The sequence below is a fragment of the Protopterus annectens genome, chromosome 8.part0 (assembly GCF_019279795.1).
Source record: "Protopterus annectens isolate FY-2018-M chromosome 8.part0, PAN1.0, whole genome shotgun sequence".
Lineage (NCBI taxonomy): Eukaryota > Metazoa > Chordata > Ceratodontiformes > Protopteridae > Protopterus > Protopterus annectens.
Genome location: NC_056741.1, coordinates 994,760,355 through 994,773,930, shown reverse-complemented (window position 1 = coordinate 994,773,930; position 13,576 = coordinate 994,760,355). Strand labels below are relative to the sequence as shown.

General features: G+C 39.1%; 1 non-coding gene across 1 annotated transcript; it reads left to right on the top strand.

Moving 5' to 3' along the window:
* The first annotated feature begins 5,446 nt into the window (after positions 1-5,446).
* LOC122809858 lies at positions 5,447-5,553 on the top strand. Its single transcript, XR_006365973.1, has one exon. It is a non-coding gene; the product is annotated as a U6 spliceosomal RNA (small nuclear RNA).
* Positions 5,554-13,576: the final 8,023 nt, after the last annotated feature.

The window sequence follows — 13,576 nt, the reverse complement described above, 5'->3', positions numbered from 1 at the left end:
AGTGCCCATCGCTATACCCTTTACTTGCAGGTAGCAGTCCTTACCAAAATAAAATACATTATTATTCAGTACCAACTTCATTAAATTTAATAAAAATTCCTCATGTTCTTTTGTATAGTGCCCATAATCTGATAGCCAATATTTAATGGCCTCAATACCTCCATGATGTGGAATACTAGTGTATAAAGATTGCACATCTAAGGTGCAAATGTAAGAATTATGTGTTATTTGTAGATCATTAACAAGTTCCGGAAACTCATTAGTATCTTTTAACCTTGAACTGACCAACTGTAATAAGGGCTTAAACTGAAATTCTAAGTACATAGAGATAGGTTCGGTTAAAGACCCAATTCCTGACACTATCGGCCTCCCAGGTGGGGGAAACACATTTCTGTGTTTCTTTGGTAAAATTTAGAATGTGTGTGGTCTAGGAATATCTGCCATTAGTTCTTTTACTAATGCTTCTGTAATATAGCCCTTTTTATTGTATTCCACTAACATTTCATCTATTTTACGTTTAAAGTCAGCTGTCGGATCCAAAGGCAGTTTATAATAAAATCTGCCATCACTGAGCTGCTTGTTAACTTCACTAATATATTCAGAAGTTTTCCAAAGTACTACAGCCCCACCCTTATCAGACTTAAATATCACAATGTCCTTGTTTTCACTCAAGTGTTTTAAAGCCGACCTCCCTTTAAAAGTTAAATTGTCACCATGATGTTTAAAAATGCCATTCTGATTAATGTGCAATTTGCATAACACACTATCTTCAAATACTTTAACTCTAGAATGATAAGATGGTACAAAATAACTTTTTTTAACCTTAAAATATGGTACCACATTTGACATTTCACTTCTGTTATGAAAAAATACTTCAAATTTAACGTTCCGCAAAAATGCTTTATATCCATACAAAAAACATACTGGGACAAAAAATGTGAAGGTATATAGTTTAAGCCCTTATCAAGAACAGCTCTTTCTTCATTTGTTAAATTATAGTCAGGTAAATTAACTATACGTCCATCTTCTTGTTCTATTTGGTCATCAGGTTCCTGAAAGTTCTCTCCACCTGTATCTCTCCTTCATTTATGATGCTTTTTACTGCCCCTTCTAAAGGGCTAGTTCTGAACTTGGTTTTCTTATATTTAGGTGAATCAGCATCTATTATGTCCCCCATATCATTTTCAGTATCAGTGCTCAATGCATTCGAAGACATTTCTGAAGCACTAGATTCTGTACTGTATCCCAAATTATGAGTGGATTTCAAGATAGATTTATTATGCTTCCGTTTACTTCTACCCAATTTATTAGCAGTCTCTGTAGATCTAACTGCCCTTTCATTTGTTTCCCTGTATAGGCCTTGTTAGATTTAAAGTCATTCAAGTCTCTATTAAACTTTTTCACTTTCCTTGCCTTTAACTCAGAATCAAAAACACTTGTTTCTTCAACTTATTGATCAAATAGTCTCTTATACTCATCTTGTTGTTCAAAACACTGTACTGACTCCAAAAATGAATCAAGTTGGCTCTTAATACCACTAAGTGTCTCTTCATAGTATGAAACCAACAGTTCAATAAAAAGTTTCAATGCTGTATTTTGTATCATACGCCATTTATTCATAAAAGTCTGATTGTCCTTACCCATTTCAGGTTCTACATACACTCGCAGGCCTTGTGGTATACTTCCAGCTTCCAAATAAGCTTGTAACAGTTGTATATGCCACACGGTTGAAAAAAACTGTTTTTTAATCAAATTAAGTTCTTTAAAAGTGCCTTGCATTTCTGAAGTGCGACTCACCCCAGTAGATGCTGTATCTGACTGACTGTTTGCCAATAAGCCATGTTCCATCTTGTTTATCTGCTGAAAGGTTCCCAATAAATGTTCATAAATCACCCCAAAAGACATTTTGAAGCTACTAAATAAATCCACTCACAATGCAAATACTGAAACGCCACAGCATTCAGCACCGATACACTTCCCAACAACCGTCTGGTGCACGTAGGCTTGCAGTTTGCTTGGACTGTACCAATACATAAGACACCAAAGCAAAAGTCCAGCACCACTAAAGTTCACAAAAAGAAGGACATTGTGATACTTAATGCTGATAAGGGTGGGGCTGTAGTACTTTAGAAAACTTCTGAATATATTAGTGAAGTTAACAAGCAGCTCAGTGATGGCAGATTTTATTATAAACTGCCTTTGGATCCGACAGCTGACTTTAAACGTAAAATAGATGAAATGTTAGTGGAATAAAATAAAACAGACTAAATTTTGTAAACTTTAGTGGTGCTGGACTACTTCACTTACCTGACATCCCACATAACCGACATGCAAAACACTGAGCTGACAACACCGACATTTCACAACAAAGAAACTGCACATACCCGACACACACAATACTGACACTTCAAAACCCTGACACACCTCCATAAAACATAAACACACACAAATATACAAAAGAAAAAACACAACACTCAACATAAAACTACCTAGAACCCCTCACTCACACCCTTCCCACCATTTACACTAAACTAAACCCTTATCACTAAAACAATACTTACACTACAAATAAAAAATTCTAAAACACTTACCTTCACATTTCACGTTCTTGCACCCCATATACCCCTTGTATCTTAAATATACCAACTCTGAGATTGCACTACGTCCACAAGGGCAGATTTCCTGTTCCGCTCAAGTTGGACAGGCGACCATTCGGAAGTCAGCATTCTGATGTGTCAGTCATCAGACATGTCAAGCTTTTTGGCTCTGTGTTTAGTGTGTCAGTTTACTGAGATTCTACTAATCTCAAGTAGACCCTTATGCATGGGTTCCCTTTGCCAACATAATGCACTGCTCACCATTGGTGACTACCACAAGACAGTGTTGACTAGCACTAGCAGTAACGCCATATAATGCCGATTCAGACAAATTAGTTGGTAATGGGGTCTTTCCTACATGAGCCTCATGTGCCACTGAACCACTTTTATAATCACAAAGACTGATACTTTGGTCTGCAACATTTTCCACAAAGGCATGGTAATATTTCTAAATTCTGATCAGAGTAGCCACTTCACCCCATATCCAATATGTCTATGGGCTTAGCTTTTTGCACCTGAGATTAGCTAATCTTTTCTTATCAGAGCAGTCTCAAGTCACTTGACATATCCAGACTGATGGGCAGCATGCATTTTTGAGCTTATGGGCAGGATTTCTCTTTTGGGTATGTCTATCTTTTTTGCTTCTCAATTGACAGGAAACCAACAAGATGTATTCTAAGTGTAATGGTAGTATTCTGCATACACAGCACAATTCATATTCCTTTTGTATTTCTTTTTAATAATTTTTGTGGTGCATTGTCCATATGGATAGCATTTGTTGTTCATTCTCCTGATCCTGATAACAATTAAACTCATATATTCTACTACAGAACAAATGGGCACATGGATATTTTGTTTTTATGCAGAAAAAGTAATATCAACATTGATTTAAAAATAAAAAATAATTTGCATTCAGCAGAAAAGTTGATCTTTGTAAGTTTTTTTGTTTAATTTTCTGCTTTACCACCTTAGAGACTATAAAACACTATGGTTTGAATTAGTGGATACTCCAAGTATGAGTTGACTTTGAGCAACAAGAGCTTTGCAATTATTCTTAAATTTAGACTGTGCTAAGGCTTAATTAATTATTAAACATCTGAATTAAGCAGATGCAAATATTCTTTATCACTGTTTACAACTGGTCCAGTAGCTCAGGACCTTATATTCTGTAAACTATCAAAACACTCATTTTTCTGATATTTTCTTACTGACTTTAAGGGTCAGTGTTATGAGTTTTAATGCTCAGAGGTTGGAATGTATAGCTCACATCCTGCAGGCTGTTGCTAAAGAGCAAATGTTACTGCAGCGACTTAAATTACTGCAAGAAACTAGGCAGCAACTTAAACTATTTTGCATTGTATTTTACTGATCTACATCTGGTGCCAGTCCTACCAGTAATGGACAACAGGGGATAAAAAGCAGAGTAATGACTTGTCAAACCTTTGAAAGCTCCCCCCAGTCTCATCTTATTTACTCATTCTACTGAGCACTGAAGGATCAAACACTGAAGGCCATCCCATTAGACTCTTGAAGCTTGCTTTAGAGTCTGTTTCGTATCATCCCACTCACTTGGTGCACAAGACGATATTCAGAATATTAATCCACTTTTTCCACCTTACTTTTAAAATCTGTGACATCTGTGACTAGACTACTATTTAATGGAGAGACTAGAAACTGCTTTTGAAAAATCTTCTTGGATTACTGCTTCTATTTACTCAGATGAGAGAATTAGCAGACATTAATTTTTTTGACCATCCTAGTGATTATAATTACTGGAAAGCCTTAAAATTGCTTCTCATGAACCTGTTTATGATTAATGCTACTACTTTAACCATGGTGAGAGAAGGATGGAGGGACACTGGTTTCTGCTGGTTTTGGATTGGGCAATGTATGGGACTTCACTGAGTGGTCTGTTGCTGTTTTGGTGACAAACTCTTCAAGACATTTGTGCAGCTTGGCTTTCTGTTGTGTCAAGCTGCTGTAGACTCTATCCAGGGTATCTACCAATAGATCACTATAGCAAGTATACTTAACCCTTCAACATTGGTGTTAATGCTACTTCTCAGCATCAGCTTGGTATGGATGCTACCCAACCCTTCTGGTAAGAATGGGAGCCAAGCATTACTGATTCCTAGCTGTATGCAACTTTTCTGAGACCAGCACTACCTCCACTACCTGACAGATGGTACTTCCAATAATCATCCCAAACCTCATAGGTGGTAGTACTCCTTCAGCCCAAATTAGTAAGCACCTGGAACCATGGATATGCACTTTCCAACTGCATCTGTAGCCAGCTTCATTGAAATGGGCATCCTGAGACAATGTAGCAATTGTTTCATGTTTACAGACCACCACCTTCTACTTAAACAAACCGACAAAGTTTGTGAGAGATGTAGTTTTACAGTGTTATTGGAGGCAAAGCTGTCAAATGAATTTAGTACAAACAAGTTATCAGTAGCAGACAACACCACAATATATCTATGACACACAATACAGACCAAACACATAGGCCTAAATATCTTGAGGCATTTAAAAGTAACAGACCTACCTAAACCTCAAAGGCCTCCTAAATGTAACATAAGAAACAAGTACCCTCAGCGACCTCCTAAGCAGTTAACTCAGGCAGCAATCCCAATGAAACATGCATCTATTACTCACATCATCTCAGCTCAAAAGCCTATAAAGCAAACTTCCACACAATCCAGCATCCTAGTCATAGGTGACTCTGTAGTGATGTACCCTGATGCAACACCACTCACTCAGTCTGATGAATGATGACTCCATAGTGATACACCCTGATGCACAACTCACCAGACTAAGTAAGGAGATCATCGTGGTTAGTTGCCTCTGTGCTTGCTTTGACAGCGCATATACTAAAATTGGAATGATACAGAGAAGATTAGCATGCCCCCTGCGCAAGGATGACATGCAAATTCGTGAAGCATTCCATATTTTTTCACAGACGCACAGGTGAAAACAGCCCTTTCAAAAGCCAAAAGCACAGCATCAATGGGACCACATGGTGAACCAGGCTGCGTCTTGCACGAACTACAGAACAAACTAACCCCCCACCTAAACACGCTGTTCAACCTCAGCCTCTCCACAGGCTACATGCCCATAGAATGGTGTACAGCAATGGTTATTCCTCTCCGCAAAGGAGGGGCTACAACTGACCCTGGTAACTATTGCCCCATAAGCCTGACTAGCCTGGTCTGCAAGGTTATGGAGTGCATCATCATGGAACTCATTAACAAAGACATTGGGAATCTCCAAACACTTGACCCGACCCAGTTTGGCTTTGTTAACACCCCTAGGCATTCGAATACTGACCAAGGCTCTTGCTGCCCCCATAGTGTCTTTTTTAGGCAAGGCTGAAAAGTCAAACCCACCTCTGTAAACAGCACAATTAACAAAAAACTGAGGGTTATGCTACTCAACGCCAGGAGTTTAAATCCCAAAATGCACGTGCTCAAAGCACTCCTCAGTATGGAGAACGTCGACATCTGTGCAGTAACTGAAACCTGGTTCAAGGCTCCAGAGAGCACCCCAGCACTACCGGGCTAAAACTCATACCACATGTTTCGGCCACAGAACATTTATTTTTTTATTTATTTTATTTTACATTTGTTAACCGGGCTAGTCTGGCTGGATACATGTCCATTTTCAGCAGAGGCCTGAGGAGAAAAGCTCCACTATCAAAAAACTAAAATACACTACAGTTTATAAGGTTACCAGTAATACTAACTATACAAAATAAAACTAAACTAATAAAGTATTATACGGCTACATACAAGTACAAATACGTTTTTGATGTAAAAACCTGAGTAGATTACAATTTAAAAATCATTTGGACACTGAGGAGAACAGTTTCAGTATCAACATAAATATTTAAAGTAGAAAAATGTCCATAGTAGTTAGTCATGAACAATAAGTAGGTATTAGTTGTAAGTAAAAAGTGGTTAAAAATACCGTGTGAACCTGCAGGTTAGAGGTGAAAAGGATTTTAAGAGGCTGAAGAAAGTATAAAGGCAGTGGACTGAAACACAAAAGGGGGGGGTGTATCCATATTCATCAGGGATACCTACACATCCAGGTTAGTGGTGCAGCATGATACCTCTGAGATCTTCCATGTGCAACTAACATCGGGCAAATCTGCAATGCAAATTGTGGCCTGCTACAGATCACCCTCTATGACCCAGGACCACCACTCCACCTTTCTGGAGACACTGAAAAACATGAAGGTCTTACCAAGCACCCTGATACTGGGCTATTTCAATTACCCTACCATTCACTGGGAAAACTACTTGAGTGCAAAATCCCAGGCCCAGCACTTCCAGGAATTCATCAAATCAAATGCCCTGCATCAGCTGGTAAACTCCCCTACCAGAGGTGAAAACATATTGGACCTGGTCATCACCAACATGGATGACAGGTGTTTAACAACAGAGGTCAACCCGTCACTGGTTAGATCAGACCATAAACTAATCACTCTGGATGTCCACACCCCACCACCACCCCCAACTAAGGAAACTACAGTAAAAAACTTTTCTAAAGTTAAGACAGAGGTGGTAAGTTTCACAGCCCCCACACTAAAGGATAATGATGCCCAAGATGCCGAAACCTTTACAAATGCACTCTATGAGCACCTACAAGGATGCATAGATTGTGCCATCCCTAGCAAAACCAAGACTCACTCCTCTAGAGAAGGAAACCAGTTTGGTGGACCCCTGCAATAAACAGGCTATACAATAGAAGGAGGAAACTAGTTCAGAAAAAAAGCAAATCCCAAGAAGGAAAGACATCCCTGATCAGTATCAGTAAGAAACTGAGGTCCCTCATGAAATCATCGAAGGCTCACTTCGAAAGAAAAATAGCCAAGGATTCAAAAGATAACCACAAAGCCTTATTTAGCTATGTTAAGAATCTAAGTGGCAACTATTGCAAAATAGCACAAAATATACAGAACCTACTGATATTGCCAACATCCCGGCAGATAGATTCAGTGCAAACTTCACCCCCCTCTCACCTCCAAGAGGGCCCACAACAATACCAGAAAAGTGTAGTGTCCCAAAAGTCACAGACGCATAGGTGAAAACAGCCCTTTCAAAAGCCAAAAACACAGCATCAATGGGACCAGATGTTGTCCTAGGCTGTGTCTTGCACGAACTACAGAACGAACTAACCCCCCACCTAAACAAGCTGTTCAACTTCAGCCTCTCCACAGGCTACATGCACACAGAATGGCACACAGCAATGGTTATTCCTTTCCACAAAGGAGGGGCCACAACTGACCCTGGTAACTATCACCCCATAAGCCTGACTAGCCTGGTCTGCAAGGCTATGGAGCGCATCATCATGGAACTCATTAACAAAGACATTGAGAACCTCCAAACACTTGACTTGACCCAGTTCGACTTTGTTATGGGCAGATCATGCCTACTAAACCTGGTTGACTTCTTCAAGACAGTCACCAAGGCCATAGACGAGGGAAAGGAGGTTCACACAGCCTACCTTGACTTCGCCAAGACTTTTGACACCATTCCCCACTCGGGTATTACAGAAAAACTCACCAGCCTGAACATAAACCCCTACATCATGAGATGGGTTGCCAACTAGCTTACAGACAGAACTCACACAGTAAGAATAGCGGGCTCCAGGTCCGACTCTAAACCAGTCACAAATGGTGTCCCACAAGGCTCAGTCCTGGGACCCATACTGTTTGGCATATACTTCTCAGAAGTACAGGCAAACACAGGAGGACTATGTCTGCAAACTGGGAGCCATAATTGACTCTCCGGCTGATACAGACATCCTCCAAAAAGGCCTTACTGAGACTGACACCTGGTGTCAAAATCATGGCCTCAAGCTAAATGCCAAAAAATGCATAGTCATCCTGTTTGGGAAAAACAAAACACTCACGAATTACCACATAGGTGGCAGCCCCCTTAATACAGAAGAGGTAATAAGAGATCTGGGGACCCAGGTAGATAGTAATCTCTCCTTTGACAATCATATTGCCAAAGTAGTTAGGAAATCCTTCTATGTGGCCCATCTAATTACTAAAGGGTTCACATCTAGAAATAAAGAGGTTATAGTTTCCCCTCTACTCATCACTCATTAGACCCATCATAGAGTACAATGCCCCATTTGGGATGTACCTCACAAGACACTTCCAGCAGCTGGAAAGACCATGAAAGTACCTCACCAAGAGGATTACTGGTCTCAAACATATGTCCTTTGCAGCCCAACTGAAAAAACTCTGGCTGTACTCAGTGGCATATCACTTACTCAGAGGTGATCTCTGCCTGACTTACAAAGCCATGTCCAACTCAGAATTGATGGACTTGCTCCATCTAAAGAAATCCATGTCCTGCGAGCCACACACTAGTGAGCTAAACCTCACCACAACAATAAATAGAACATGCTGGAGGGATAGATTCCTGTCACAGAGACTCCCCATGCTTTGGAACAAAATTCCAAATTACATCAGGCAGAGCCCATCACTAACACTCTTTAAGAGAAACCTTGATGAGTGGATGGGTAACAGAAAATACACCCCTGGGATCACTTCATTGACTCTGCTTGACAGAGGATCAGTTAATTAATTAATGGGGCAGCAAAAGCCAACACACTCTGGCTAGGCTTATAAATGCTCTTGGGCAGCTAGCCTAGTACCTACCTATGAACCTATGAACCTAAGGTGCCAGGATTTACCAAGTGATGCATGCACTCATATCCTTGCACCACAAGTACAGATATGGCACAACCATAGTACACATGGGAGTAAATGACTTGAGACATACCTCCACAGACTATATGAAGAGACACATGATGGAGCTCTCAGAATATGTGACCAGGACAGATATGAACCTGGCATTGAGTAGCATTTTAATGTCACCAAGAATGATGCTGCAATATAAACAAAAGATTATTGACTTCAGTATTTGGCTTAGTTTTTGATATCATTCAAGGGAGGCCCAGTAAATGTCAATATGGGAGAAGATTGTAGATAGCCTAACTGCTTTGCCTGAATGACCTACACCTATTCCCCCCAAGGATTTCATATATTATCTAAAATGCTGTCTACTGTTATAGATCCTTTATCAGGAAATGTCAGTCTTCAAAAGCTTCTATCTTAACAAAACAGAACTTGTATAACATAAAGGTGCTGATGTTCAACAAAATATCCACTCTCTACAGGTACTGCTTATCCTGAAAGGCATTGATATAAGCATCTTCACATAGATGTGGCTCAAGACTATTGAGAGCACCCAATCACTGCAGGGTTTCAACACCTATCACAAGTTCAGGCACATCACAATAGATAAAGGCACTAAAGGTAGCAGTGTCTCTATATTTATAAAATAAAATTTCACCTTCATGAGCCAGGATAATAACTTATAACTCCTCCATGTTCAATTTACAGCTAATAAAATGCATATCACATCCTAGCTAACTATAGGACCCTCTATATCCCCTTGATCCATACCTTATGCACTACTAGAATGGAGTTCCTGTGCATTAGGTCAAACACCATTCTTCCCGAGGACCTCCACTACCCCTCCATAACTTGTAGGCTTGTGCGTCCCCTAACACATATGTCCTGAGATGTCTCACCTTCATAAATACAAACTCTCTGCACACCAACAAGAAGAGACATATTGGACTTGGTCCTCACCAATATGGGACAGCTCTTTTTCCAACCAGCTGTAACTTCCTACCTAGTCAAATAATACTATAAATCAGTCACATTCACTAAAGGTTTGATGCCAGAAGCATCTTCACATACCTCAATGCTCAGAAATCATGTAAAGGCTAATCTATTAATACTGAGTTTTGACCTGACTAAATTCAACATCCTTCTCCAATTTGATAACCTATTGTATATGCAGAGTTATTTACTGCCAAATTCTATGTACATGAAAATAGCTATATAGATGCATCTGTCCCCATCCAAAGTAAATACAATGCTAAATTTAAAAATAAACCCCTAAGGTGGAACCAAAATATAAACAGGCTCTACAGTAAAAGGAAAAAGGTTAATCACACACAATAAATGTAGCTCTCAAGATGTCAAAAATGTTCTTGCTAAACTTAGCAAGGAATACTGGTTCGATCAAATCAACCAAAGCTAGATATGAGGTAAAAATAGCAACCCAGGCCAAAGACAACCCTAAAGTCTTGTTTAACTATGTTAGAACATCAGCCCACCACTGCACAGAAATAATAGTAAATGAAATCACATAGTCATATTCTGTGGACAAAGCCAGTCTACTAGTAAACACATTTACCTCTAACCGATCTACTAGTAAATAAATTTAGCTCTAATTTCACCCTCCATTTTCCACATTCACATATTCACATCTTCAAATCTATACATTCATCAAATCTCCCAAGAACAAGTTGATTACTGTTTCTATGTGACCAGATAACATACCAAGCTGCCTACTTGACAGCCTGAAAAGGACTTGTCAAACCCCCTACAAATGCTGTTCAATATCAACTTCTAAACAGGCTTTGTGCTGGATGGATTGAGGACAGCAACCGTCAACCACATGCACAAAGGTGAGATTGCAATGGAACCTGGTGATTATAGACCTATAAGCCTGTAAAATTATGGAGGTGATTGTTTTGAAAATAATTATGACATAGGTAACCTACAAACTCTTGACCCAAGCCATTTCAGTTTTGTTAAGAACAGATCTTGACTGCTTGCCTGGTTGACTTGTTTAAAAATGTTACAGAAACAATAAACAAGGGAAAATTGGTAAGTACCACATATCAAGACCTTGCTAAGGTGTTTTATACCATCTCACTGTCAGGTATTGTTGATAAACTCTCCCAGCTAAATGGTAATCCCTATTTAACTCATTTGATAGCAAACTGGCTCATAAATAGAACCCAGGAAATTATGGTAGGTGGCTCTAATGCTTCAAATAAATGTGTCACTAGTTTTGTACCCCAGCGTTCAGTTCTTGGGCCACTCCTCTTTAGCATTTACATCTCAGAGGTCAAAGCTAAAGTTAAGTGTTTATGGATGACCAAGTTTGCAGATTACTGTAAATTCATTGCACCCTCAGCTCACCAATGGGCACCAAGATCCTCCATGCAGGCCTTTCCCAAACAAATAGCTGGTGCCATTGCCATGAACCCATGCTCAATGTCAAAAAATGTATAACAGTCTCCATTAGCAAGCATGACATCCCCTGTAACTAACACATTGACAACATACCCCTGAAAACTATTCCAGTAGTTAGGACCTGGGAGCCTATGTAGACTACAAAATGTCCTTTAATCACCATATTTACACTGTTATAAGAAAGTCTTTTTTTTTTCATTATGTAGCTTTTTAATAAGGGTATGACATCTAGGTCCAGATATATGATCATTTTGTATTCCTCACTAGTTAGGCCAATCATAAGTATAATGCCCAATTTAGTATGTACCTGATCAAACATTTAATACAACTTGAATGACCATAATGCTTTCTCACCAAGAAGATCATGGGGCTAAATCATAGAAACAGCACTGAATGGGGATGAAAGGTGGTATAATAGCTAAGGTGTTTACCTTACAGACACCAAGTGCACAGTTTGATTCTCACTTTTAAAAGAGAAATTGGCTAGGCCTAAAATGTCCATCAAGAGCACCTAGCCTAGTACTTACCTATGGACATAAAAGCTTTTTTCCCTCTTCTCAGTATCATACATGCTATTGAGAGGCAATCTCTGCAATGTGTACAAAGACTAAGCAGACCCTGTCTTCTCAGTTCTACTTAAGATGTAAAGTTCAGTAGTTGCATAAACATGCACTCAACTGCTCTTAATTTCCATGAGACAAGTAGAACATGATGCAGGGATAGATATGTTCACTGAGAATACTACTTCTTTCAAATTGTCTTCTCCACATAAAGCAAAGTAATTCCCTCAATCTATCCAATTGTAATCTGGATCTGGACAAATAGATGGTAAACCATAAATTCTCCCCTGGTTTAGCACTTTTGTTCCTTATGGATAGGGTTAACGTGTAAATGTTCTGCCCAGCTCAGAGTTATTCTTACTTAAATTACTAATATTAAAATTTAATGGGAATACAGGGCTAGACTTCTAAAGATTTTCATGGAGCAATAGCATAGTAATCAAGAATGAACCTACGAAAATTTTAGAATACTAATAAAGGCTACAATAAACAAGATCATTTTAAGATTTAAACATCTAATGTTATATGTAGACCAAGTAATAACCAAGGCAATTTGCTTTTATTTTTCAGCTGAGTGCTGTTGTGAGATTATTCCTCATTACTTATGGCTTGCATAGCCCATGAGGTATAAAATGATATGGGGAAGTAGGTGTTCTGTTCGTACAAGAAAGCCAGAAGGTGATTCCTATGTGATATTGCTCGGCTAGCAAACTGTGACATAAAACAGCAGACTTGTCTGATGCACTGATAACAACATAAACTTAAATGCTGAATATAATTTATAAAACAAGAACATATTGTACTAATATTACAAAAGACACAGAGGATCAATTTAACCAGTACAAGAAAAGTCATATCTTTAAAAATAGCTGACTCTGTTCATTCATTTTTTCCCAACTGGTGTCACATTGCTCATTACTTATCTGACCAGTAGTGTGAGACATGCAGTGTGTAAGCTATTCCATATCATTGGGCTTAAAATGTGTGAGGTTATTAACTGAGAGTAATATGATATGCAGTTGCCAGCAACTGAAGGCCAGGTTGGATGGCACAAACAAGCATATACACTGTTCTTTTAGGGGGGAGCATAGGTGAGTTACTGGTGGCACAAACAAGGATATGATGCTCTTACTACTCTTCTTGTTCTGTATCCTGCCTGTAGTTTGATCTTGGGAAGGGTTGTGAAGTCAGAAACTACAAAGTGTATCATTACTTTCTAACTTCTCTCTTTAATGATTTACCAGTACAAAGGTATAGTATTAAACTGAGGGCATACAGTG